At 44.4% G+C, this 27,641-nt stretch overlaps 1 long non-coding RNA gene across 2 annotated transcripts in view; it reads left to right on the forward strand.

Moving 5' to 3' along the window:
* The first annotated feature begins 2,370 nt into the window (after positions 1-2,370).
* Positions 2,371-27,641, forward strand: part of LOC310748237 — a 32,054-nt gene continuing 6,783 nt past the window's right edge. The window contains exons 1-2 of one of the 2 annotated variants that reach the window (XR_014541234.1): positions 2,371-2,559; positions 26,071-26,164. This is a non-coding gene — a long non-coding RNA (uncharacterized lncRNA). Of the gene's footprint in view, positions 2,560-25,330; positions 26,165-27,641 lie in introns of those variants that run through there. The other variant, XR_014541235.1, reaches the window with a different exon arrangement.

The following is a 27,641-nucleotide window of genomic DNA, read 5'->3' on the forward strand; positions in this document are numbered from 1 at the left end:
TCCTGGCCGCAGCTCCCTATCCTCCTTGGCTTATGCAAATAACTAATAAGATCAAACAAATTGGCCTAAACCCTGAAAATCTTTTTATTGAAACTCCGAACAAGGCAAAAGCAATTATCACTCAGAGACTTTACGATGTCGAATTACAACAAGAAGTCGCCCTACTCCCGGAGACGTATAGATGCTTAAAAGCTTGGCCTAATTTTGCACCTGCCCCTTACTCAACTAACATCACTAACGAAGCTTATAGATGGGCTTTCTCTAGAGCCCGCTTTGAGACAATGCCCTCAGCAGTGCTGTACGGCAAATTCACGCGGGTACCAATGCATGCGCGTCTCTGCCCCTGTATGTCTAATAAGGTAGAGTCTGTCACACACATCCTTCTATTTTGCGAATTTTATAGTGAAGAACGAGTTCAACTTATTTTGCCGCTTTTAGCAAAATTTACACCCCTACAACATTATTTGGAATCCTCCCCCGAAATTCTACGAAAATACCTTCTGGAAGATTCTTCAAGCTCAATATCATATGAGGTGGCTAAATTTTGCACTTTAGTAATCAGGAAGCGTAAATCTCTTCTGTTGAATGGCACACTGCGAAGTTCCCTTGTGTAATCTTTTTTTTTCTGATGTTGTTGTTGATTTCTTTTTGTTTGATCTTGTGGTGTTTAGTGTCACTGGCTTTTGCCGCAATAAAACTTGAACTTGAAAAACTTGAACTTGTATTCTATAACACAAAGGCATATAGTGTGAACCTTGGACATGACCCTTTCCCCAGGTGAGTCATTCACTCATAAGCCTTTGGCAAATCTCTCCCTCTCTCTCCCTTCTCATGAGTGTCATTCCTTGTCTGCTAAATAAATGGCTATATAACATTACAGAAAGAGTGGCGGGGGGGGGGAGAGAGAAAATAATGGAATGTTATTGACCCTGAACTTAGCAATACTATTTGAGTTCAAACATCGTAAAATATAGACAGTCAGAAATGAGGGGGGAATATCACCACGAGAAAGCAAGGTTCCTTTCAGCTCCAAGGTGGAACACCTGTAGCAAATGGAAGCAACTTCAAGTTACGCCTCTGAAGAGTCTATTCGAACAATATTACACAGAATTCACTTGCATGAATACTGTACTCGCATGGCCAGTGCAACGTCAGAACAGGCAGCACATGCCAGATTGCAGCTTCTCTTACACAAACTGGCAAAGTGGGACTTTCTGATTCTCAGAATGGAAGAATTCCTGTGTGCATTTGTTTTTCAAGTGTTACGCTGTATGAACTGGGTTTTTGTTCTTTTTATTTTATTTTTTTCAAAAAATTTATTTATTTTAACAGATATAACATATAAAACATACAAAAGAAAAGACATTACAATACTAAAAGAAAAAACAAAAAACAAAAATAAAAACACATATTCCTTCTAAAGTTCATTTTAAATTCCATTATTAACTGACTTCCTCGTATCCCCCCTGAGTTTCATTGTAACCCCCCGTAACAGTTCTCCAAAATCATCCTTCTACTACAATTAACTCCTTCAATCTACTATCTTCCTCTCTTTTTTCATTGACTTAAATCCATATTACTGTACAACATTCTTATTCTAATCCTAGGCCTGTTTGATACTTTCAAGTATCTTCTAATTATCTTATATTACAATATTTAGTTAAATAATCTTTAAATTTCTTCCACTCTTCTTGGTGTTCCTCTTCTTCCTGATCGCGGATTCTTCCAGTCAGGTCAGCCAGATCCAAAAATTACAATATCTCCATCTGTCATTCTTCTACCGTTGGTATTTCTTGAGATTTCCAATTTTTAGCTAATAGCAGTCTTGCCGGTTTTTGTTCTTTTTAAGCGGTTGAATTTTGTGAGACAACATGAATCTTATTACAACCCCTCAGAGGGCATTTCAAAGTCCTTCACATACATTTTAGTAAGCTTTATGTGTAATCGCCCTATAAGGAATGTTGGGGTGGTTATTCCCACATTGCAAACTTGGGGTGGGAGTGAGGCTTGTCTCCTGTGAATCTGAACCATGGCATCGCAGCACAACCTTGTCTCTTAACCCCTGCGCTGCGCCAGCCCTGTAATCATAGGCTGCGCAGGTTGGAAGCTGATTGGATTGTTTCCGAGAGAGTGGTGTCAACAAAAAGCCTCAGCACAAAGTATTATCAGCACAGTCGGCCCAAACTGCTGACTTCTGCACTTCTCTCCTTTTGTAGGTTGGCAAACAATGAATTTGGCTGCCCGAGAAAAGACGAGCAGATCCGCACGGACAATTTCTGTGAACTCTTGTGAGACCTCCGGCTACAACACAGGACATGGGAGCTTTTCTGAACCCTCGTGTCTTGTGTTGCAGCCAGAGGGGCACATCTTGGCAGCAGGACCTCCAAAGAAGTGGAGGGATCCAACAGGGAGGAAACAGAAGGAAACTTAAAGATGCCGAGCAGCTTTAATTGGATGGAGAGACGTCTGGTGGCCACTTCCGTTTGGGATTATAGCTTTCTCATTGACTCAGAACCTGAAGACAAAGTAGAATTCAGACCGAAAACTTAAATAGATTAGGTAACAACACTCCTTGTTTCTGACAGTGTTCTGTGATTGATTCTTTTTCAGATATAGATGTTTCTGATATTTTCAAGTGTCCTTGGCTTGCTTAGGTTTCTGAATACTTTAGTCAGATTAATTAATTCATCAACTGGTTAATAGGCTATGGAGTGCCAATAGCTTCTCTTGATAACGGTAACAGGACAAGAGAAACCTTATAGTGGGCAAAAGCTAGGATATATATGCTGGCATAACATAATGTGTTGTCCTGCCATTAATCCCCATACTATGGGAATACAATTTAAAAGTAAATGGATACTGGTAAACATCAAGGATTTTGCCAATATGAAATGGATACAGACAGCAATTTCAGACCAAACCTATCATTGGAAAGGTCCACATTGTATGTCTCAATGAGGCATTTTCAGCATTATGCCTGAAACATCTTTTCTATCCTATACCCCACAAGGTACTTAATGGCAACTCATTAACCCAAGAAACACCGTGGACAAAGAGGGCAGGCCCATTTAAATAGCCCACGACCAAAAGAAGGCCAGTTTTCACTCCAGTCCACTCGTGGGCCTGGTCTCCACAAAAGCCAAGCATGAACCATCGGCTCTTGGGGAGAAGGTTCCTCCTCCCATTGCCAACGTGGCCACACCTCCTCGCTTGGCAGTGTGGTCATGCCAGGATGGAGTAAGCCTGCACCCCTCCACACACACTCTCCCTGCCAGGCTGCGAAAAAGGATCCCAGGTGGGTTAGGGAACCCAATCTTAAGATAAATTAAAGGGTAAATTGGACAGTTCATTTTGTGCGCTGTGGCATCGATCATTGCTTTTGCCTAGGAAGCCTAAGGTATGCCAGATATGCAGATGTGCCTGAATGTAGTTGTGTGTCTGCATCCCAGGATTCCTTGCAGCGTCACAAAAGAGGACCAGGCGGACTTATTTGTTCCATACCAGCAAACTCTATAGCATTGCAGGGAACCCCTGAGATGCATAACTTGGGTTGTGCCTTACATCTCCTTTGAGGGCAGTAAAATATCTTTGTCTGGCTCTAATGGAATTTTCAGTGAGAATGAAATGCATTTTAATGTGTGCAATTTTCAGAGAGAGATGGTTGGTTGGCAGCACCCTATTTCAGATATTTTAGGAAGTGTAAAAGAACTATGCTGGCTATATAATATGCAACGGAACAGTGTAATTATTTAACAATGCCTCTTTGTGTAGTCTCTCTCCTCCCTGTGATGAGTTCCTTTAAAATTCCAATTAGTGTCACAAGTCAAGGCTTTCCAACAACGTAGGCATCTGTTTCTGGAAACCCATTTGAGTGGCACCAGAGGTGAGAATATTGATTATGGGCAAGATATGTGGAGGCCAAAATATATTTCAGCAATGGGGCTCCTACATGGTATTTAAACCTGAGCTCTGTCAGCCCTTTCTCTCTCTTTCTCACTCCCCCTTTCTCTAGTTTTCCCTCCATGTCACCCACATGAAATTAGGTCGAGATGTGAAGAGATGAAGTCTTGCTATGTAAAATAGTTCCCGAGACATTTCATAAGTCAATGTATTGAATACAAGACAGCAGCTAAACGAAACAAAACAAAACAGCACTTAGCCACTTTTTTAAACAAGGCATTCTCCAGCATTTAATATGTGCTTAAACTGTTAAGAGTGGCTTTAGACAAGCAATGCTTCATTACTTTTAAAACAGGAAAGCCTTTAAAAAAAGGAGTATCTTTGTTCAAAACTGGGAAGGAGCCGTAATTGTTCAGGTTCACTCTGCAAGTTAAGAAGGGAGCCAACAAGGCCTCAAAATGTTTCCTGACAGAAAAAGTAACACAGTCAAGGATTCGGTTTATTTTTAAAGTTTATTTGTTGGCTCTTGTTGAATGCTTAATTATAGTAGCTATGTCAAATGTCCCCCCACACACCCTTGAGATATATTTAGACTAGACTCCCCCTGTCTCAGAAAAAAAGAGCAATTAAAATGTTCCACTTTAACGGAACAGAACTGATGCTAGGGATAGGAAGCAATGGAGCCTGACACTTAGCTAGACCTGCAAAAAAAAAGAAAGAAAGAAAGAAAAGCCAAAGAGCAAATAGGAGGACACTGCGAAGAGTTTTCCTGTTGAACAGCCAAGACTGACAGTACTTCTCAGTCAATGAAATGCACAAAGACATTTTGCCTGTCTATTTCATACATTAAGAGGCAGCCAACCTGTGTTTCCTACTGGACTTGCGCCCGGTCTGGGCACAGGCTCCTCCATCTATTCTGTGACCTGGACCACAAACTGTGATGACCTGGAGACCACCTGTCCTGGATACATCCTCAAAGCAACTGGGGTGTGGGGCTATGGGTCCTAAGAACCCTGTCTTCAACATATGGTCATGAGGAGCAGGAACTGAGAGCAGGAAGGGGGCTGCTCCCACAGGGCCTTTCCATCTTGCTGGGTGCTGCTGTTCCTTTGCGTTTCCATGCACATTGCATCTTCTGCAGCAGAGCAGCAACAGCCAGCAAGCAGCGCTGCCCAGGATCGAAACTTCTGCTTATGGGAGCCTTTGATCCTTCAAGAGGTAGGAAGGTTCTCTCCCTGCACCTTCCTGCCAGACTTGCAGCCAGTCAGCAGTCTGACCCCAGCCTCAGCTGCCCCTCTTCTCCACCCAAGTCCATTCCCAATTCAACCACCAGAGTAGAGAGAATCTAGGAGGAACTGGTGGAAGGCTGGCAAAGGGCAAAATTGCCCAGTTTAAAAAAATATATATAAGGAGCGAGAAATAGGAAGTAGCTAAAGAAAGCATATCAAACAGTTCCAAAGCAATGCCTCTTTTAATGCTCTATGGACAGTTGAGGTCATGGTTGACAGATGGGGAAAACATCCCATCCATTGGATCATGAGGCTTGCCGGGTCCAGCACATATGCACAGATAACACTTGCTTAACCCATAGAAAACATTAGAAGGCACCCCACTTTCCTCTGCCAGCTGCTCCTTCTATAGCTGGAGGTTGGTGCTTGAGATGTGAATGGAGATCTAAGTCTAGGGAATTTTACAGTGACAGGCAGTGTCAGTTTTGGTTCTGTGTGACAAAGCTTCATTGAACACAACAGACCTTATTTTTGAGTGAATATGAATATGATTGGGCTGTAGAGGCAAATTCAATTTTTGGATAAACCTGTGTCTTCAGTTCATTCTACATTAAATGGATGCAATGATTCCTTCCTAAATCATTTAAAATATTTGGGCAGACAGTCAATTCATTGCACTGCCAGCTTTTATTTTACAAAATTTCTGAGGGATCATGCTACCTGTCTTGAAGGTGAGTTCAAGAAAACTAAACAAAGGAGAAGCAGGTATTTGAGGCAGATCATAAGACGCTGGTGATGGAAAATATTCTCAATATATCAGGCTATCTTTTCAATATGCAGCTAAGCTTTATCCCCCAAGATTGTGATGTGTACACGGCGATTTCAAAGACTAAATCACAGAACTGCTTGGTGCTGATTGTTTAAGTTTGACCGAACAAACTTGATTTGCAACACGTACCAAGAGGCCACAGGCTTTCAGGCTTTGCATTCACCTTGAAAAATAGATTTAATAAAGAACTGACCTTTTCTCAAAAAAATCCCCTATCTTCCCCTTACTTTAAGTATGGTGCAGTCTTTCAAGGTCCAACACAAGCCAATGAATTGCAAATACGCTCCTTGATAATCATGTGTACAAATTGTTTACCAGTTCATTTTGACTACCTGAGAAGATTGGCAAGAAGACGCAGCCAGATCTTCAACACACCAGACACTTTAAGTCCCTATGGAGGTTTTACCTTTTGCCTCCATCTTTCGGGGAGCTAAATTTACAGATCCCATAAGAAACTCTGCTTGCTTTTAATAAGCTGATTCTTAACACTGTGGGAAGGAATTTGCTCCACTGATTCACAGGCCATGCCACTGGGTTTCTTCAGACTGGTGCTTTATTGTGGGTGTGTTCTGCAAATCGTGTCCTCCTTCCAGAGGGCACACTTTGCTGTGAGATCATCAAGGCTGACCTCCCTGATGTTGTGGGTATGAGTGATTGGATAGCCACAATAACCCTCGGTTGCTGGGGTAAATCTGGCCAATGGGATCGTTTCATGCATTAACCGAGGGACCCATATATACGGCTGTGCATTGCATTGAGCTTCCTCTTTTCGCCTCGTGCATCAAATCACCCACCCACCCTCCCTATATTTAGGGTTCATTATGACCTTGCTGGGACGTGGGTGGTGCTGTGGGTTAAACCACAGAGCCTAGGACTTGCTGATCAGAAGGTCGGCGGTTTGAATCCCCGTGACGGGGTGAGCTCCCGTTGCTGGGTCTCAGCTCCTGCCAACCTAGCAGTTCGAAAGCATGTCAAAGTGCAAGTAGATAAATAGGTACCTCTCCGGCGGGAAGGTAAACGGCATTTCCGTGCGCTGCTCTGGTTCGCCAGAAACGGCTTAGTCATGCTGGCCACATGGCCTGGAAGCTCCCTTGGTCAATAAAGTGAGATGAGCGCCGCAACCCCAGAGTCGGCCACAACTGGACCTAATGATCAGGGGTCCCTTTACCTTTATGACCTTGCTATGCCATCATGGGTCATCTGCTTTTGGGACAGGGGCCTGGTAGGAATTTTCCCATTTGGCTGATTGGCTGGTGCCACTTGGGTTTTGCCTGCCGCATAGCAAATAGTCACAACTTCGTAAGGTTTGGCGGTTAGGCATTGGTTCAAGGTGTGGTGAGGGAAGGTTGTCACACCTGTCCCTCCAATGAGCAAAAGGGTATTCCATTAAAGGAATCCAGGGGCTCGCCTTACTTTTGTCTGGTCCCCTTCCAGGGGTTAGGGCCATGCCAGGGTCCCTGGGAGCATTTGGGGTGAGCTTGAGTCTGAACCTGGTCCAATGCTCCCCCAGGATGTTTTCCCTTACTGACCTCTGCTGGAGCCCAGGCGTCAGTGCTGCCCTGCTGAGGTCAGCTGCAACTAGTCGGGAACCAATGCCTAAGCAAACCACTCACAATCTGTAATCAATAAAGTTGTGGCCAAAATTATGCCAATACCCTTAAACTAAATTCCGTATCAATTGTGTCTTTATTTATTGGGGAAGGTCTTGGGATCTTAACACGCAATATGATCTTGACACAATAATAGCGCAGAGTTGTTCTGCTTTGGCTTGCTCTGTGATGCTTCCTTGATGCTACCACATTATTGATGTCTGGAGGAGTTACAATGGTACCTCGGGTTAAGAACTTAATTCGTTTTGGAGGTCCGTTCTTAACCTGAAACTGTTCTTAACCTGAGGTACCACTTTAGCTAATGGGGCCTCCCGCTGCCACCGCACGATTTCTGTTCTCATCCTGTAGCAAAGTTCTTAACTTGAGGTACTGGGTTAGTGGAGTCTGTAACCTGAAGCGTATGTAACCTGAGGTACAACTGTATAGTGCAACGAAAGAAGGACAAAAAGAAGGAGGCAGAACATTTGTGGTATAAGAGGCTAATGAGATTTCACCACAGAGCTATGGAAAATGCACTGATTAGAAATGAAGCGGCGTGATCGCCCCAAAACTTTTGCAGGCACAAATGGTATTGAAAACAGGACCATGTGTTACTGCCCCAATAGCATAATGAGCACAAGCTATCATGAACTCACAATAAAAAGGATCTCTGGAGGGACCAATGAGGCTACTGCCCATCAACTACAGCAAATGAAGCTGTTTATCTTAAGAGATTTAAAGCCACTTCACACATATTTAGGTTTGTGCTTAAGGTTTTTTGTTTTTTGTTAACAGAACATTGAAATTTATAATGTCTGAGACGATCATGCATTTGAAAAGTGTATAATACAGACACACTGATCAGGGAGTCAGGGTGAGGTGCAACTCCCTGTGTGGACTCGGTTACAAATCCCAGTTTGCTGCCATGTCATGTGCTGGATGTGAAAATGCGGTGGGTGGCCCGTGGTCCGAAAAGTGTGGTAAAAATTAAAGGGTCCAGACCAAATTTCATAAAATCATACACAGACTTTACTAAAACAAAACTCAACAAGGAAGGAAAACTCCAGATAATTACACAGATTAAAATAGCTCAGATGGTAAGAAAACAACAAACACTAACTTCTCCAGCTAATTAACATAAACGCTTACATAAACACTGAACTGCTTTTAATTTTAATTTGCTCTTTTTAAATTTATCCAAGGTAAATATTTGCTAGCAGTCTGATGATACAAGACACTCTTCCTTATGAGAGATGGGGGGGGGGTGTTTCTCATCAGTTTCCCCTGCTCAGGCATTAAGCTAAGTGGCCTGCAATTTCCTAAATCCCTTTTTAAAAAATGCAGCATTGGCCAGTTCTCAGGCACAGAAGGCAATTATGACAAGTTACATATTTCGGTTAGAAGATAAGCCATCTAATATTTTACTCTTGGCTGGATACCATCTGGCTCCGATGATATGTTGATTTTTAATTTGTCAACGAGGCCAAGAACTTTTTTTTTTTGGTCACCCCTATTTGCCTCAGTTCCTCAGGCTACTTTTCTGTGAAAGTTAGTTCAGGCGCAGGAATCTGCCCATGGTCTTCTACTGTGAAGACGGATGCAAATAACTCTTTCAGCTTCCCTGCAATCTCCTGGTCCTCCTTTAGCACATCTTTGAATCCCTTGTCATCCAAAGGTCCAAGTGCTTCCCTCTCTGATCTTTGGCTACTAATGTAAAGGTGACAACCATATTGCACAGGGGTTCAATACCTGGCCCCTGTGCATATTGGCAGAGCCCTGTTACGTCCCATTCTGGCCTGCCTTGCCCCTGTTCCATCCCCCATTCCACCTGTTCCAACCTTTTCTGGGTCCAAAAGGATCTGCGCATCAGTGATCGTGCATCAGTTGATTATGCCTAAAATGGTTGTCACCTGTACTTAAAACATTTTTATTGCTGATTTAAATGTTTTCAGCAGTATGCTCCTCAAATTCTTCTTCTTTGCATCCCTTATCGTCTACTTGCATATTTTTTTTGCCAGTGGTTGCGTTCCACTTCTTTTTGTTCTCATTTGGTTTAAAACTTTCACTTCTTGAAAACAGACTTTTCGTCTCTAATAGCTTTCTTGACTCTACTCATTAACCATGCTGGCATCTTCTGGGACTTGGTACTCTGTGACATACATTCTGTCTGTTATGATGGTTTTGAATAACCCCTTTCAACCAGTATTCTGGAGAGATTTGTTTTACAGTGCAGTCATTTAGGGTTTCTAGAAATGTTTACCTTGTGACCAAGACATGCATTTACTCACACTACATGAATATAACTGCAGTCACCCAGTGGTACAACACTTTCTGCTTGGGAATCCCCCCCCCCCATTTCATTCTCCATCTCAAGATCACATCCCAGCTGGTAGGCCAAAGGTAGACTAAAGAAAGCAGTTTGGCAGTTCAAATCTGTCCAGCAAAAGCAGTACAAATTTTAAAGGGGGATGACAAGAATAAATCATAGGGTCCTGCAAGAGGATACTGCTGCATTTGAGGACCTCAAGCTGTTTATTACAAAAGGCACCATAAGCCTCAAACATTCTGTCCACACAAGGAAAGCAACCTACAAATTGCAAAAATGAGAAGCATGGCAGACTATTTCTTCAGAAGAGAACTGAGGGTGACCATGGTAGCATCTGTAATATCAATATATAATGCTTTAGCAACAAACCCAGATGTATTATGCATTAATGCATCTATGTTGTGCACCTATTTCTTGTTGTGCACCTATGCTTTTAACAGCACCCTGGCCCAGAAGTAAATTGATGGAGAGCAACTGCACCTAAGAATGGCCAGCAAAAAGATGGCAAACCCCCCACCCTCCACTTAATGCTTAGCTTTGAGGTTGTGACAGAAGTGGGCAAAAGCTGTGGGTGAACACAAGTATTTAATACTTCCACAAGCTGGTTCCCTCCAGATGTTTTGGACAACAACTCCCATCATCCCTGATCGTTGGCCATGCTCAGGGCTAACACCCCACCATTGGACAGACGGAGGAGGTCGGCTCAGGGATGGGCAGGGGGCAACAGCAAGTTGTGGGGATGCCAGAGCTGCCCTGCAGCCCCTAAGCCTACCTGCTGCGTGTGGGGTTTGCTGTCCCATTGGCAGTGTGGTTTTGACTGCCAGTCTGGAATGTGGTGCCATCTTGTATTTTGCCTCAGGAAGCAAAATTTATTGGGCCTTCCCTAAGCCATACTGGGGATGTGAGAGCTGGACCATAAAGAAAGCTGATCGCCAAAGAATTGATGCTTTTGAATTGTGGTGCTGAAGGAGACTCTTGAGAGTCCCATGGACTGCAAGAAGATCAAACCTCTCCATTCTGAAGGAAATCAGCCCTGAGTGCTCACTGGAAGGACAGATCCTGAAGCTGAGGCTCCAATACTTTGGCCACCTCATGAGAAGAGAAGACTCTCTGGAAAAGACCCTGATGTTGGGAAAGATTGACGGCACAAGGAGAAGGGGACGACAGAGGACGAGATGGTTGGACAGTGTTTTTGAAGCTACCAGCATGTGTTTGACCAAACTGCGTGAGGCAGTGGAAGACAGGAGTGCCTGGCGTGCTCTGGTCCAGGGGGTCACGAAGAGTCGGACATGACTAAACGACTAACCAACAACAACAAAAGCCATACTGGCTTAGACTGTAGTCCAAAACATCTGAAGAGTACCAGGCTGGGGGAGGCTGTTCTAGACCAATCTACTCAGATCCAGGATAGTTTAAGATTGTACCATACCCTCGGTAATGATAATGCCTTTCTTGTTGCCTAGCTGGAAATGCAGTTACCTTCTTATAAATTCCACAGCTGCCCTTACTGCTCTTGCAAAGAAACTCTTCACAATTTCTTAGTTTCTGTTTTAATGACAATTGTGCTGTGCAGCTTTAAAAGACCAGAAAACACTTCATTTTCTGCATATCTAAATTGTCCATTATTAGCATGATCCAAAACCTTTTAAGCAGCTAATTATAGAGGAAAGAAGTAGGGCAGAACCAAAGAAATGTGGTGGGAGGATTTACTGTGTGGGAGGCTGAGATAAAATTAGATTTCTTTAAGCTGTGTCATACAATTTATTAGGAAGTTGGAATCTAATGTTTCATGTCGCTGTCACGTACAAGCTCGCTCGTCTTATTATTCAGCCTGTGGGTATTTGATGCTAAAATACTTCTCCCTCTTGGCCATCCTTGCTCCTGGTGATAAAAGCAGCCGGCTCATCTGTTGTTTGTATTCTCAAATAATGGAGTGTTTCATTGTGACAAAGTGGTTAGTAAAAGGCAATATTTAAGAAAATCAGTGATGGCTTGGAGATTGTTTTGCTTGATCTCATTTAATGCCTTGCCTTTGGTTTTGATTGTTTCCCTTTGTCTGTTTGCCTTTCCCCTTCATCTGTGAAATAATTCTCTCCCCTTAGATGTTTTCTTATTCTACGTGCAGTGGCATGATAACTTTTCCATTTGCAAGGATAGGTATTGGTTGCACATTTTGGAAAACCTCAGAGTCAAAGCTGTTTCTACCAAGTGATGCTCCAGAGAAATGTGGGCCCTTTAAGCTAGCAAAGAACCGAGCAATCAGAAAGCACCACCTCCCCCGTTCCTCCCATATAAACCCCAGGGTCTCTTCTAGTGTTTGCTGAATTAAAGAAATGCATTTTCTTCCCTCTGGCCTCTGCTACTATTCATTCCCTGCAGAAGAGCAACGTAAAATGAGGAATATTTCTCAGGAAACAACAAGCAAATAGCAGCCTAGTTTAGCCACTGGCATGATAGCTTTTCATTCTGGTATCTGTGTAGGGACTGAGAATCAGGCATTGTTACACGTAAGATTATCAGAACAAGAATTGTAAGTCTGGAAAGTAGCACTCTTTCTCTTGAACACACACACACACACACACACTCCTCAGGTAACACCAGACAAGTCATGCTTATTATTTATTCAGTATTTGAATTACTTGCAGATCCTCCCAAATGTCCCTATTTTCCAAGGACAGTCCTGGATTTACAGAAGCCGTCCTGGTTTCTGAATTGATCCCGGAATATCCTGCTTTCCCTTAGGACATCCCTATTTTCATCGGAGAAATGTTGGAGGGTATAGAGTTATGTGACCCCCGAGCCAAGGGGATACAACCTTTAGAAGACATCTGAAAGCAGCCCTGTAAAGTTTTTTATGTAAAAAAATGCTTAATGTTTTATTAAGTTTTTATATATGTTCGAAGCCACCCAGAGTGGCTGGGGCAAGCCAGTCAGATGGATGGGGTATAAATAATAAAGTTGTTACTGTTGTTGTTGTTGTTGTTGTTGTTGTTGTTGTTGTTGTTGTTGTTGTTGTTGTTCTTCCTCTTCTTCTTCTTCCTCTCGCATAGGTAAAGGTACCCCTGCCCGTACAGGCCAGTCGTGTCTGACTCTAGGGTTGTGCGCTCATCTCACTTAAGAGGCCTGGAGCCAGCGCTGTCCGGAGACACTTCCGGGTCACGTGGCCAGCGTGACGAAGCTGCTCTGGCAAGCCGGCACCAGCGCAGCACACGGAAACGCCGTTTACCTTCCCGCTATAAAGTGGTACCTATTTATCTACTTGCACTTAAGGGTGCTTTTGAACTGCTAGGTGGGCAGGAGCTGGGACCGAGAGACGGGAGCTCACCCCGCCGCAGGGATTCGAACTGCCGACCATGCGATTGGCAAGCCCTAGGCGCTGAGGTTTTACCCACAGCGCCACCCGCGTCCCTTCCTCTCGCATAGGACATCCCTATTTTCACTGCAGAAATTTTGGAGCGTATGCACTTGCTCCCAGAGTCTAGTATGCAAATGAAAGCATAGTATTAAATCAGAGAGCAGGTGGCGCTGTGGTCTAAACCACAGAGCCTAGGGCTTGCCGATCAATCAGAAGGTCGGCGACTCAAATCCCTGCGACGGGGTGAGCTCCCGTTCCTCGGTCCCTGCTCCTGCCAACCTAGCAGTTCAAAGCATGAAGTGCAAGTAGATAAATAGATACCATTCCGGTGGGAAGGTAAATGGTGTTTCCGTGCGCTGCTCTGGTTTGCCAGAAGTGGCTTAGTCATGCTGGCCACATGACCCGGAAGCTGTACGCCGGCTCCCTTGGCCAGTAAAGCAAGATGAGTGCCACAACCCCAGGGGTACCTTTACCTTTATTTTCACCACAGAAATTCTCAGAGTCTAGTACGCAAATGAAAGCATAGTATTAAATCAGTGAGTTGGGGTCCCTCACTTGTGCTGCCAAAATGCAACAAACTGGGAATATTTCAATAAATACTGGTCCCTCAGATGGCAGCTCGGACCATTTCTCCCCAAACTGGATGTGTTGTAATACCTGATCCAGCCTAGTAACTGTAAAAACCCAATCCCAATGGTTCCAAGCCATTTTTTATTTTAAAAAAGTGGATTAAACTGGAAAGAAAATAAATGCATTTTTGTTTCCCAGCAGGAGTCCAGAATCCTAGAAACTCTAAATGGTATATGAGTTCTGCATTTATAATCTTCCTCTGAACTCTCTTAAAAAACAACACTGCACCCAGAATGTCAAAATTCAATATCCAGAAAGGGAGAATTTTGTGAACCGTATTATGAACTGAACTGATTGGCATAACTTCTCTTTTTTATATATAATACCATCAGCAGTTGCTATTATTTTTTCATAATGTACATCTTGCAGTAATCTTGAATCCCGTTCTCCGGTTTCTGCAGCAATTTGCAATAAAAAATAAACCCCTCATGAAAATTATTAATCATTTTAGTGTGAGTTTCTCCCAATAAGCACATTTTTGTCTATTGTTTTGACTAATGTACCTATTTTTGCAGCTTCTAATATAATGCATTTTTGTATGCTATTTTCACTAACATATACATTTTTACACATTTCCCCCTAATATGTGCATTTCTCTAAACTTGGTTGGTTGGAGAACTGTATTGCAAAAGTTGGGTCTGCAAATTTCAAAGGATGGATGTGTTTCAGTTCTCATGTTGTTTCAGAAACTGTGAATTTGATAAAATTTGCTTTAAATGCCAACTGAATCAAATTCCTCTCCCATCCCCAATGTTAACTGGATGGGGGGGGGGTTGCCCCAATGTGCGTTGCTTTATACTTGCTTGCGTTGAATTGCTTTTGCCATTTTACTGCTCATTCACTCAGTTTGGGAAGAAGAAGAGTTTGGATTTGATATCCCGCTTTGTCACTACCCTAAGGAGTCTCAAAGCGGCTAACAATCTCCTTTCCCTTCCTCCCCCACAACAAACACTCTGTGAGGTGAGTGGGGCTGAGAGACTTCAAGGAAGTGTGACTGGCCCAAGGTCACCCAGCAGCTGCATGTGGAGGAGTGGGGAAGCGAACCCGGTTCACCAGATTACGAGTCCACCACTCTTAACCACACTTTTTGGAAGAACTTTTTGGACTTCTTCATGATGCTTTTTCGTTTTAACCACCCTGAACTATTTCATGTCATCAGCAAATGGTGTTGCCTCGCTGCTCATTCTAGATCATTTATGAACAAGTTCAAAACACACACACCATCTGTCATGGATGCTTTTTGTTGAGATTCCTGCATTGCAAGGAATCTTTGAACTAGGTGACTGTTCCAACTCTATGATTTTATGATTCTAGCTCACCCAGTTCTGATCCTTGAGGGGTCCTTGACTTCCTGCATCCCTCCAGTCCATTATGAGATATGTCCATTTATTTCTGCTGCTTTCTGTTTCTGAAAGGGCTACTGATCCACAAGCAGCGCTCTCCCATGACTGCTGAGATTACTCAGCAGCCTTTAGTGAAGCACATTATTTCCTTGCCCCTTCCTATCAGATCAGATGTATAACATGCTTAATGTTCCTTATTTGAGTCCCAAAGAACAGGCAACAACTGGTGTGCAGCAGTGAAACAGAAAAACAAAAACTAGCAAGTGAGAACAGTGTGAAATTGATAGTGTTCTGGGATTCTGCCTCTCCAGTGGCCTGGAGGATCTACGGGGTAGATAAACGTTAATGTTTTTGTGACTTAAAAATGATGAACCTGAAGGAAAACAATAGGCTGCTGCTTTGGTAGTGGAAAATGCAGTTGACACATGATAAAAGAGAGAGAAGTGGATCCATTTGTCTTCCTTTATTATTTAAAATGTGTGCTTTCTTTTTTTCAGGCTGGTACTCGGGCACAATGTTGGAGCAAAGGGACAGAAGTACCGTAGTTTTTCTCCTTTAAGCTCAAATATTTTGCTCACATTTCCTCATCTACGTTACTAATTTTTAGCATCGTCCTTCTTAGCATGCTGTTTCATTGCCGTGATGTGCACATTCTACCTTATCTAAACATCATATTTATTTGTTAGCATGGTTTGTATTCTCCACTTGGAAGCTCAGGGCGATGTGCCTGAGGTTATTCTTTTTTCCTTTTTTGGAAAATTTAAATAGTCTTTATTAATGTAAATTACACACTTATGCAAAGAATTTACAATCTCATACTACAAAAAGAAAATTAAAGAAGAAACAATTAAGAAAAAAGAAAAGAAGAAAATACAGAAAAAAGCAAAAGCAAATTTATGTTCATAGGTTATTCTAATATACTTGCATAGCATTGCAGCAATCCTGAGAAGCAAGCTGGCCTAAGATAGGCTTGCCATACGTCAGGAAAATTCCTGACATGTCCTGGGTTTCGGGTGTAAAAGGGGGCAATTTTGCCAAATCGGCAAAATGTCAAGGAAAACCCAGATGTATGGCAGCGTGCTGGAAAAAGCAGCAGAAACCCTAAAAGTCTGAATAAATTTCATTCTAGACTGCAAAAAAATTGTGCCAACACTGCAGCGCTGTAAGGCTTTCTCTGGGGATCTTCCTGTTTGACCATCTCTAATGGTAAAAAAAGGTAAAGGCAAAGGACCCCTGACAGTTAAGTCCAGGCGCAGACAACTCTGGGGTTGCAGCGCTCATTTCGCTTTACAGGCCGAGGGAGCCGACGTTTGTCCACAGACAGTTTTTCCGGGTCATGTGGCCAGCATGACTAAGCCGCTTCTGGCAAAACCAGAGCAGCACACGGAAACGCCGTTTACCTTCCAGCCGGAGTGGTACCTATTTATCTACTCACACTGGCGTGCTTTCAAACTGCTAGGTTGGCAGGAGCTGGCACCGAGCAACAGGAGCTCAACCCATCACACGGATTCGAACCGCCAACCTTCTGATCGGCAAGCCCAAGAGGCTCAGTGGTTTAGACCACAGCGCCACCCACGTCCCTTATCTCTAATGGTAGCAAATGGTAAACAAGCCAAGTCTCTTTGATGAGAAAATTTGGTTTGAGTGAATAGCACAAACCAACATCCCATCCGTTTTTGTTTTAAACTAATGTTAGCACAATGCTCTCTTTTTCTGAAAAAGAAAAAGCTAGATTGATACTGCTTTGTGACAATAGAAATAGATTCCACTTCAGGCGCTAAATGAAAGCATAATCCTGATGCATATCATTTAAAAAATATTCTTACAGGAATAGTTTCTTCCTGGATTCACATTCCATGTGGCAAAGTATTCTCTGGATTTACGCCATTGTTACACTGCTGCTTCTTGTAGCAAGTATGTGAAAGAGGGATGGGAATCTCTGTCCTTATAGATGTTGTTGGACTCCATCAAAGCCAGCTGGCATGGACAATGATTAGGAACGATGGAAGCTGGAGCCCAGCAGCTTCTTATATCCAGTCCATAATGATTTTTGCTCCAGTTACTTAGCTAGATCTGGTAGGTGCTGCCACATTCTCAATTGTTCTTGCTGCCGCATGCTAAAGCATACCTTCCACCCCAGATGCTGGAATGGCATTTAATCACTGCAGCACTTTTTCCAGAATAATAGTTTTTCGATTTTGTTTGCTGCTTTCCCTACCAAGTCTTCCCGTTCAAACTGGTGCAAGCTACTTGTGCTTCAGGCATTTTAAAAGTACAGTGGTACCTCGGGTTACAGACGCTTCAGGCTACAGACTCCACTAACCCAGAAATAGTACCTCAGGTTAAGAACTTTGCTTCAGGATGAGAACAGAAATTGCATGGCGGCAGCAGGAGGCCCCATTAGCTAAAGTGGTGCTTCAGGTTAAGAACAGTTTCAGGTTAAGAACGGACCTCCAGAATGAATTAAGTTCTAAACCCAAGGTACCACTGTATTCCCAAGTGGCGGGTAGAGAGCTGGGCAGGCCTAAGGGGTGTGTCACAGACCTCCCTTCTGCATTGTACTGTTTGTTTGCATTCTGGGGAGAAATCCTAACAGATGCTGCAGTTGTGGCAGTGATGTGCCACACTACGTTTTGGCTAAAAGTTAAATATGAATGCTCTGGGGAATATGTAGGCTGGTGAAATTATCCAAAGAGGGGTGACATATATTTCTAGGCAAATCTGGAATTTGGAAGTTCCTGCAAGAGCAAAAGATGTTCTGAAAGCAGAGGAAATAAAGTTTCAATAACTCTAGCAACATTTATCTTACATTTCACACCCCTAATCTCAGCATATACAAAAACATAATAAAACATCAAACATTAAAAACTTATCCATACTTGAGGTGTCTTCAAATACAGTGGTACCTCTGGTTGCGAACGGGATCCGTTCTGGAGCCCCATTCGCAAGATGAGCAGAACGTGCGTGGGTCACGATTTGCCGCTTCTGCACATGCGCCTGATGTCATTTTGAGCGTCTGCGCATGCGCGAGCGGTGAAACCCGGAAGCAACCAATTCCGTTACTTCCAGGTCGCCACAGGACGTATCCTGAAAGAACGTAACCTGACCTGAACGTAAGAAGAGGTATGACTGTACTTGTATAGTTACTTCTCTTCTTGAGAAGTAGAAGGATGGGAGAGTGTTCCACAGGGCAGGCGCCACCCCCAAGAAGGCCCTCTGCCTGGTTCCCTGTAACCTCACCTCTTGCAGTGAGGGAACCACCAGAAGGCCTTCAGAGCTGGACCTCAGTGTCCGGGCTGAACGATGGGGGTGGAGATGCTCTTTCAGGTATACAGGGTTGAGTTTCAAGGGGGAATCAGCAGGTTTGCTGCTGCCTTGACTTCCACTACATTAAATCCTCTACATAACATGTAGTAACTCTTGTGGCATTTGAAGTATTTTAAATTTTATATACAGAGTTCCACCCTTTCAGACTTCCTTTTGCTCCCTTGATAAATCACAGTTCTCCTCCTCTCTTTTTTTAAAAAATAACTAATTAACTAGAGACCTGGAGGGTAATTTTCTGCCTGGAGTCCTGCCACTTCAGGGCTCCCTCCCCTCCCCCAATCCAACTGGAAAGAGATAAAATCTAGCAAGGGGCTGTTCATCATGAACATGGCACTGGCAAACTCAGATTGTCCCAGTCGGAGATATTTATGTGTCAGAGAGAACAATGTTTTTATGTGATGTTTGGTATTGCCTTTTTGAAGCTACCATCTGCAAGAAGTTATATTTACCTCTTAGGAGTACATAAAATGGAGAGATGGAGTGTTAGATCTCCCCTTTTGCTTGCCAACTGCTCCACGGGCACATTGACACTTTCACCCCCAGCTTCATGATTCCTCCAATCTACACAACAAACAGTGAGGGTGTGAGAATATATCCAAGATCAACTCCGAGAAGAAATCAGTAGAAAGTTCTTTTCAGAACATTCTGGGGGCTGGCCTGAGCTAGCATTGGCTATAACAGAGGAATGACTGGTTGGCAACTCTATCTTTTCTTTCCAAGATCTCTTCCATCCCAGATGCTGCTCAATAAACATCTTGCTATATGTGGCATTTCTTTGTGAGTGTCTGGAGGTGGTTGGAGGATGGATGGCAGCTAACAGATTGAGGTTGAATCCTGACAAGACAGAAGTACTGTTTTTGGGAGACAGGGGGCGGGTGGGTGTGGGGGTCTCCCCACACCCCTGAACTCTGCCCCTGAAGGACCAGGTGCGCAGCCTGGGAGTCATTTTGGACTCACAGCTGTCCATGGAGGCGCAGGTCAATTCTGTGTCCAGGGCAGCTGTTTACCAGCTCCATCTGGTACGCAGGCTGAGACCCTACCTGCCTGCAGAATGTCTCGCCAGAGTGGTGCATGCTCTAGTTATCTCCCGCTAATGCGCTCTACGTGGGGCTACCTTTGAAAGTGACCCGGAAACTACAACTAATCAAGAATGCAGCAGCTAGACTGGTGACTGGGAGCGGCCACCGAGACCACATGACACCAGTCTTGAAAGACCTACACTGGCTCCCAGTATGTTTCCAAGCACAATTCAAAGTGTTGATGCTGACCTTTAAAGCCCTAAATGGCCTCGGTCCAGTATACCTGAAGGAATGTCTCCACCCCCATCGTCCAGCCCGGACACTGAGGTCCAGCTCCGAGGGCCTTCTGGCAGCTCCCTCACTGCGAGAGGCCAAGTTACAGGGAACCAGGCAGAGGGCCTTCTTGGTAGTGGCACCCGCCCTGTGGAACGCCCTCCCATCAGATGTCAAGGAAATAAGCAACTATCTGATGTTTAGAAGACATCTGAAGGCAGCCCTGTTTAGGGAAGTTTTTTATGACTGATGTTTTAATGTATTTTTAATCTTTTGTTGGAAGCCGCCCAGAGTGGCTGGGGAAACCCAGCCAGATGGGCAGGGTATAAATAAATTATTATTATTATTATTATTATTATTATTATTATTATTATTATTATTAGATAAGTGTTCTTTCCCCTCGTCCTAGTCAGTCTTGCTTCCAGAGAGGGATGGGCTCAGGGGCAGCGGCCTCTTTTTTTGTCCCTCAGTCACTTTCCCTGGGCAGTGAGGGCATGGGGCCTCTGAGGTTCCTCAGGTGAGGTGGGCAATCCTGCTGGGTTTATGAAGGAGGGGGGTGCATGAGAGGGGGGAGGGGTGGTAAGGAATGAAGGAGGAGCCATGAATCCTGACAGGATGCTACTTGTCAAGACTGACCTATCAGGTAATAGAGAGAGGATGGCGTCTTGGTTCCCTTGGTTGCCATGGGGAGGGAGCGTGCAAGATGGACTGTTTGCCCTTTGAGTGGGCCAGGGACTGGTTCATGCAGTGTTCCTGCTGGTTGGCTCAGTTGTGGTTGAGGGCAGGCTCTGCTCTTTCCTAGCATGGTGTTTTGCCTTGGATTCAAACCCAGAACCGCCAGCATGTAAAATTAAAAGTTGTCCCTCCAAACGAGGGCTCCTTTTACACCCCCAGTGCTCCTGGAAGTCAGTGGAAGTCAGATGCCCCCAGATTTCTTTCCTGTGGCCAAGTTCAAGACAAAATGTGAATACTGAGTGTCTCACAAAATTGCAGAATTGTAGCAAAGACAAATAAAATTGGAGATAGCCCTCCATGATTATCTAAACATCCTGATATTCTGAATTTCTTGTGCATGTCCCTGCAGGCCTCATGTCTAGCCAAGATAAATAACAATCCCAATTTATGAGTGTCTGATTATGCAGACATTATGGATTATCCTTGGTCAATTCACATGCATACTGCACACACAGAAGTTGTTAAAAACATCAATATCATCATATAAAGTTTTCTGAGTTATAGGCTTGCAATTAAAATGACAGTTTTAAGCATCACAAAAGTTTGTTTTTTTGGGGGGGGGAAAGAATGAAGAGGCAAGTTAGCAGAATTATTTATGCTGACTACAGTTATGGATCCTGGGGTACACTATTAAACGAGTTCTTTAAATTAGGAACTGTGTGTGCTATAGCCATTTAATGGCACACAGTAGTTGCATTCCCCGTCTCTGTGTGAAATGGGAGGTGTAATCCTAAGAGTCATCATTGTGGAAGCACATTTTAAAAATAATTGTCTACTTGAACAGCACTAGGGACTCACCTACAGCCAGATCAATGGGTAAACGCCACTTGAAAAATCAGTCACACTCTGGAGGACAAAACCTATGTGCTGAACTTGTGCCTGACAGAATCTCCATAAGAGTCCAGGGTGTGCCTTTGCTCATTATAGGGAAACCCTGGGAGACAGGGGTTGTGGTGCTAGATGGCAAACAAAGGGCCTCTGAGTTCAGCTTCTTAGCTTCTTATTTCCACGTGAAGGGTCACTCTCTGTTAGATGCCACCCCAATCTCCACAGCAGTGTGAGATTCCTGGGGTCCCGGCACTTTCCCAAGGTTCGTGTTTCCTTTGGAAACGAGGCACAGTGGAGATGGTGGTGTCTTTATGATATACGGCTTATTTGCATACATACAACCTGGAAGGGGCGTGGGTGGCGCTGTGGTCTAAACCACTGAGCCTCTTGGGCTTGCCGATCAGAAGGTCGGCGGTTCAAATCCCTGCGATGGGGTGAGCACCCGTTGCTCAGTCCCAGCTCCTGCCAACCTAGAAGTTCGAAAGCACGTCAAAGTGCAAGTAGATAAATAGGTACCGCTCCGGCGGGAAGGTAAACGGTGTTTCCGTGCGCTGCTCTGGTTTGCCAGAAGCGGCTTAGTCATGCTGGCCACATGACCTAGAAGCTCTTTGTGGACAAACGCTGGCTCCCTCGGCCTATAGAGCAAGATGAGCGCGCAACCCCAAAGTCGTCCACGACTGGACTTAACTGTCAAAGGTCCTTTGCCTTTTTATACAGCCTGGATCTAGGATGGAGGGGTTTCCAGCATTAACACTCCAAGAGGGTCCCATGTCTTCCATGGCTAGCTCCTTGGATTCAAAACTGCCAATTCACATTGTGCTGTGAACCACTTTTCTCCAGCTTGCAAAACTTCTTGCCTCTTGCTGGACCACTAAACATGGTTGGTGGGCTGTGTTAACCTTGGTGGGTCATGCTAGAGAGGCTGGCTCTATCAGGATCAGTGACTGGCAGAGATCTATAGCTGGGCAAAAACTGGCTGAAGCAATGTGTACCAGTTCCAGCCTTTGCAGAAGAAGACCTTTGCTAGTTCTTCTTCTACCCCCCTTTCGGAAAGATCCCTACCAGTGGTTAGTCTAAAAACTGTTAGTGGTAAAATAAAGCTTCTCCCGCGTCCTAGGAATAGGCATTTCAGGGAACCCATATTTATAGCAGAAATAATGCAAACTAAAATACTTCCAGGTTTCTGTCATCCCTATGTCCTGAATGAATTGCAACCACTCACTTAGCGGGGAGAGTGTAAACAGGTACTCACTGGGGTGAGGGGTACATTTGCTTCCAGTGGCGGAGGAACCCTCTCCCGCACCCGGGGTGGGACGCCGACGGGCGGGGCGAACTGCCTGGCGACGTGCGTGTGACATCCATACAGAGTGTGCATGTGCTGCATCCCGTACGGCCTCCCCACAGCTGTAGAGCAGCCAAGGGCGCACACAGTCAGTATGGGCGCCACTCGTGCAGCATCTGTATGGGCTGTCGCTCTCACATGGCAACTGTGCGGGATGCCCCAGGCGTGTGGCATCTGTATGAGCTGCTGCTTGCACGGAGAGCAGCATCCTGTACACACTGCTCATGTGCAGCATCCTGTACAGACTGTGCGTGTGTGGCATCCCATACAGACTGCACACGTGTGGCTTCCTGTACAGACTGCGCATGCGTGGCAGCCCGTACGGTTGCTGTGTGAGAGCAGCAGCCCGTATGGATGACGTGTGAGAGTCAAGCGGTGCCCATACTGACTGTGAGTGCCCTTGGCCGCTCTGCAGGTGGGGAAAGGCAGGGGCCATCTTGCCACCACCCCAGAGTGGCACCCAGGACAGCCCGCCCCCGCCACCTCCCACTTCATACTCCCCTGTTTGCTTCCTACCCATGGTCACCCTCACCCAGGAGCCTAAAACTGGCTCCTCCTCTTTACATCCCATAGTTCCTTCCACTCATCTGCATAGCCCCATCTGAGTTCTCTCTGTTGGTCACATTAAAGCAAGCCAGATGTTTGTGACCTAGCATGTGTGGCCACAGGGGAATAGTTGGTGGTTAAAAAGCGCAGCATGGATTTTAGATCCTGTCAAACCCTAAGAAATATAAAGCTGATAAAAGTAAACATGTCGCAAGGGGGAACGTTATTTAATTCCCGAAGATGAAAAAGATTGACTGACCAATGAAAACCCTGCACTGTTTAGTCATGCATAATAGTTCTCTTAAGTGTTTGGAGCTTTTTTCTGGCTAACTGAAGCAACTGCTTTAACTTTCGCGGCCCAAATTAAATTTGATTTAATCGAAATTCTGCTTGTGTGATAAAGGACTTGAGTGCAGTGAAACTGCAGGGAGAGAGCCCATTATCTGGCACTAAACAAATGCAGCTAATGCTGCAAAGAGTGCAGGATAATTTGTTTTTCATGTGAAATTTCTCCTCAATAAAGCTTTAATCAAACTGAAGTATTATACGGAGAAAAGAAATCACGCAGTGCTTTATCTCAAAAGAACTCCATAAAACTGAAAGCAATTACATTTTAACACACACACCCCTTTGTCATTTTTCAGCAACGAGGGCAATTAAAAGGGGGGGGAGTTTTGGTCAAGTTTGTACCACAAACCTTATCAAATAAAACCTGAGCACAAAATATGAATGACCAAGAGTGTAGTAAATGTTTTGTCCAACCCACCCACATAAAATAAGAGATTTTCTTCCTGCTGTGCTTGTCCCAATGGCCAGCAGCACAGTAGGACATGCAGGAAAAGCCCCCACCCCGAGACTTGGATTGGGGAGATCTGAGTACATAAGTTAAATCTTCCTTCAGCCATGAATCTCCCTGGATGTCCTCAGGCACTATGTCTAAGGTTGTTTGGGAGATACCTGCCAGGTACACTAATGCAGGAGACCCAAAAGGCTTGCCTTTTCAGACAAAGCCAAGTCACTGAGAGCGAGGTGGTCTCATCACCACCGATTCAAATGTTGGTCCAGCCTTGCAAGGCCATCTCTGCATGAGAAAGCGAAGCATGCTCCAGCCCAGCTCACTCTCCAGCCCATCTCTCCAATAGTATCCAAGCATTTGGAGAATGTGTGCAGTGGGGCAGCTTGGCTGTTGCTGTGAGCTGCACTGTAATAGCTGACACACGTTCAAGGGGCTGCCCCATGGTGGACATGATTCAGGGCAGAAATGTCCAGCCCCAGTCTTCTGCCTCATAATAATAATAATAATAATAATAATAATAATAATAATAATAATAATAATAATTTATTATTTATACCCTGCCCATCTGGCTGGGTTTCCCCAGCCACTCTGGGCGGCTTCCAACACAATATTAAAATACAGTAATGCATCAAACATTAAAAGCTTCCCTAAACAGGGCTGCCTTCAGATGTCGTCTAAAAGTATGGTAGTTGTTCTCTTTGACATCTGGTGGGAGGGCGTTCCACAGGGCGGGTGCCACTACCGAAAAGGCCCTTTGCCTGGTTCTCTGTAACTTGGCTTCTCGCAGTGAGGGGACCGCCAGAAGGCCCTTGGAGCTGGACCTCAGTGTCTCTGTTTGAGGGAAGTACCCACATCACACTAAATCTGGCACTGGTGCCACTTTGGAGCCAAAGTGTAATATTGTTGTTTCATTAAAAGGAGGAAACTTTTGCCCATGGCAATAGCTACCGATTTCTCCCACAGTCCGGCAGATTTTGAGCCAATCCGTGCTTTAAGCACTTGGCTCCTAAACCTTCTAGTACATTTCTTAACTGAGATGATAAAAAGAAAGGATCTAAGATTGGTTGGTCTTGCCTAAACCGAGGCTCATTCTTTTCTACTCAGGCTATTGATTTATCATGTAGAAGTTTAGCATATAATTTACTGATTATGCTGAAGGGACTTATTGGCCTATAGCTAGCCAGATCATTTGTAACGTCTGGCACTTGGCTGGAACACAGCCTGTTTTAGCCTGCAGTCATTCTTTGTCCCAAAAAACTTTTCCATTCCCTCTTGACCAACCCTCAGGGGAGAAGTGTCACATGCCAGCCGTGGGTGTTGCCCAGACAAAAGTTGGCATGACTACGCATCCACAGTCCTCTTTTTATGTTTACAAATCCAAAAGCTATTTCCCTGAGCTAGTGAAGTATTAGCTTCTGGAATCTTGGACCTTGACTTGGGAGTGGAGTCAACTGCGATATTGGAGCGAAGTTGGTGTGCCCCATTATGCTTACATAGATGTTTTGAGTGATGGATTGGAGTGTGACAGAAACTTTTGGGATGGTTTATACCACGGGTGGGCAAACTAAGGCCTGGGGGCCAGATCCGGCCCAATCGCCTTCTAAATCCGGCCCGCAGACTGTCCAGGAATCAGCATGTTTTTACATGAGTAGAATGTGTCCTTTTATTTAAAATGCATCTCTGGGTTATTTGTGGGGCATAGGAATTCGTTCATTCCCCAAAAAAAATATAGTCCAGCCCCCCACAAGGTCTGAGGGACAGTGGACCAGCCCCCTGCTTGAAAGGTTTGCTGACCCCTGCTTTATACTCTTCTATAATATAATTAAGTACCATCAGTACTTCTTTTCTTCTAGAAAAAAAGGTGCCGGGACTCCATACCCTTGAGTACCCCCAGAAAAAAAGCACTTACTGGTCTCCAAAGTTGTTTGATCATTTGGGGTCTATAGTGAGTTCAAACTCATGGCCAAATTGAATTTTAATAATCTGTCTGTCTGTCTTTCTAGGGTGGGTAGGTCCCCACTGATAAGGAAAAAATCCTGGGTTTCTCTGGTCAGCAAAAGAAGGAGTCTCCAGCCAAGTTACTGAAGCAAAACAGCGGTCAGTAGACCTGATCTTTATTTGTTGCAACTAGGGTCAAGCACAGAAAGAGTGGCAACCCTGAGCATGGGGTTGCGTGAACTTTCAAGACCTCATTTCCCACAATACATTGTTCAACAGCATCATCGATACATCACAACTATGTCACAAAGCAGGAGTGTTTGGCATGTAGAAACATGAGAAACTGTGAGGGGAAATTTGTCTTAAGAGTTTTATGTGCTAGGTTTTCACTTTACTCCAGAACAGAATGCTGCGAACAGTTTGTGCCTTGGCTTGATGGTGGTTGTGCTGCCATCTTCTTCACACTTAAACATAGGAACATAAGAGCAGGGTGCTGGATCAGGCCAATGACCCATCTTGTCCAGGATCCTGTTCTCACAGTGGCCAACCAGATGCCTGGAGGAGCACAAGATCACATCTCTCACATCTCGAGGTCTCCAGCAACTGGTTTTCAGAAGCAGTGCTGGCTTCAACTGTGTGTGTGTGTGTGTGTGTGTGTGCAGCCATCACGGCTAGAAGTCACTGGAAGCCCCTCTGCCATGAAAGTGTATGTGGCGATCACACACAGGGCCCCCAGACATTTGACGGTCTATTGACCCTGTGCCACCACTGCAATTGCTTTTTCCGCTGCCACCACCCCGTATCTCACGGGGACACATGGAGTCCAGTCAGTTGTTAACATAAACAAATAATCAAGTTTATTTTTAAATGCAGGAACAAGCTTATGGTTACAGTTAATTTTACTTGGCAGTTTCTTATTCTTAGTTCCTAACAACTCGAAACTGATTATTCCAACTATCTATCTGACTCCACCTCACAATTCCTCTCACCCTCTCACAATACAACTCTACCAACCCACACCTAAACCTCCCTCTTCCTTCTTCAACTCCCAAACCTCAACTCTCCTCAACTGACTTTCAAAACCTCCCACTCTACCTTTTATTCCCCCCTTGCATTCTCACTGGCCAATCACATCACACCTATTTTAACCCTCTCCTTATGACCCATCCTAGGAGGCAAACACCACAGTGTACAATCCTTTTTAAAAGCCACTCAAGTTGGTGGCCTCCTGGGGGTGTGAGTTTCAAAGTTTGACTTATGTGCTGCATGAAGAAGCACTTTCTTTCATCTCTTCTAAACTTCTAACAAAAGTAGATTGAACTCAATGGGGTTGGCTGTTGGTCCAGGTTGCCATTTCTGAGACACTCTGTATCCTCTGTATTACTCAAATTTTATTCCTTCCACTATCAACAATGAACATAATATATGGAATTGCAGGACTGATAGACTTCAAGGTTGATATGCTTTCACAGGGGCAAAAGTAATTCCTTTATTTTATTTTATTTTATTTTTATTTTATTTTATCCTATATTGTGTTTTTAATTAATCCTGTATTGTGTTTCTAATATTTGATTGGGAGCCGCCCAGAGTGGCTGGGGAAACCCAGTCAGATGGGCGGGGTATAAATAATAAATAA

The sequence above is a fragment of the Podarcis filfolensis genome, assembly GCF_964270895.1.
Source record: "Podarcis filfolensis genome assembly, chromosome: 13".
NCBI classification, from domain to species: Eukaryota; Metazoa; Chordata; class Lepidosauria; order Squamata; family Lacertidae; genus Podarcis; species Podarcis filfolensis.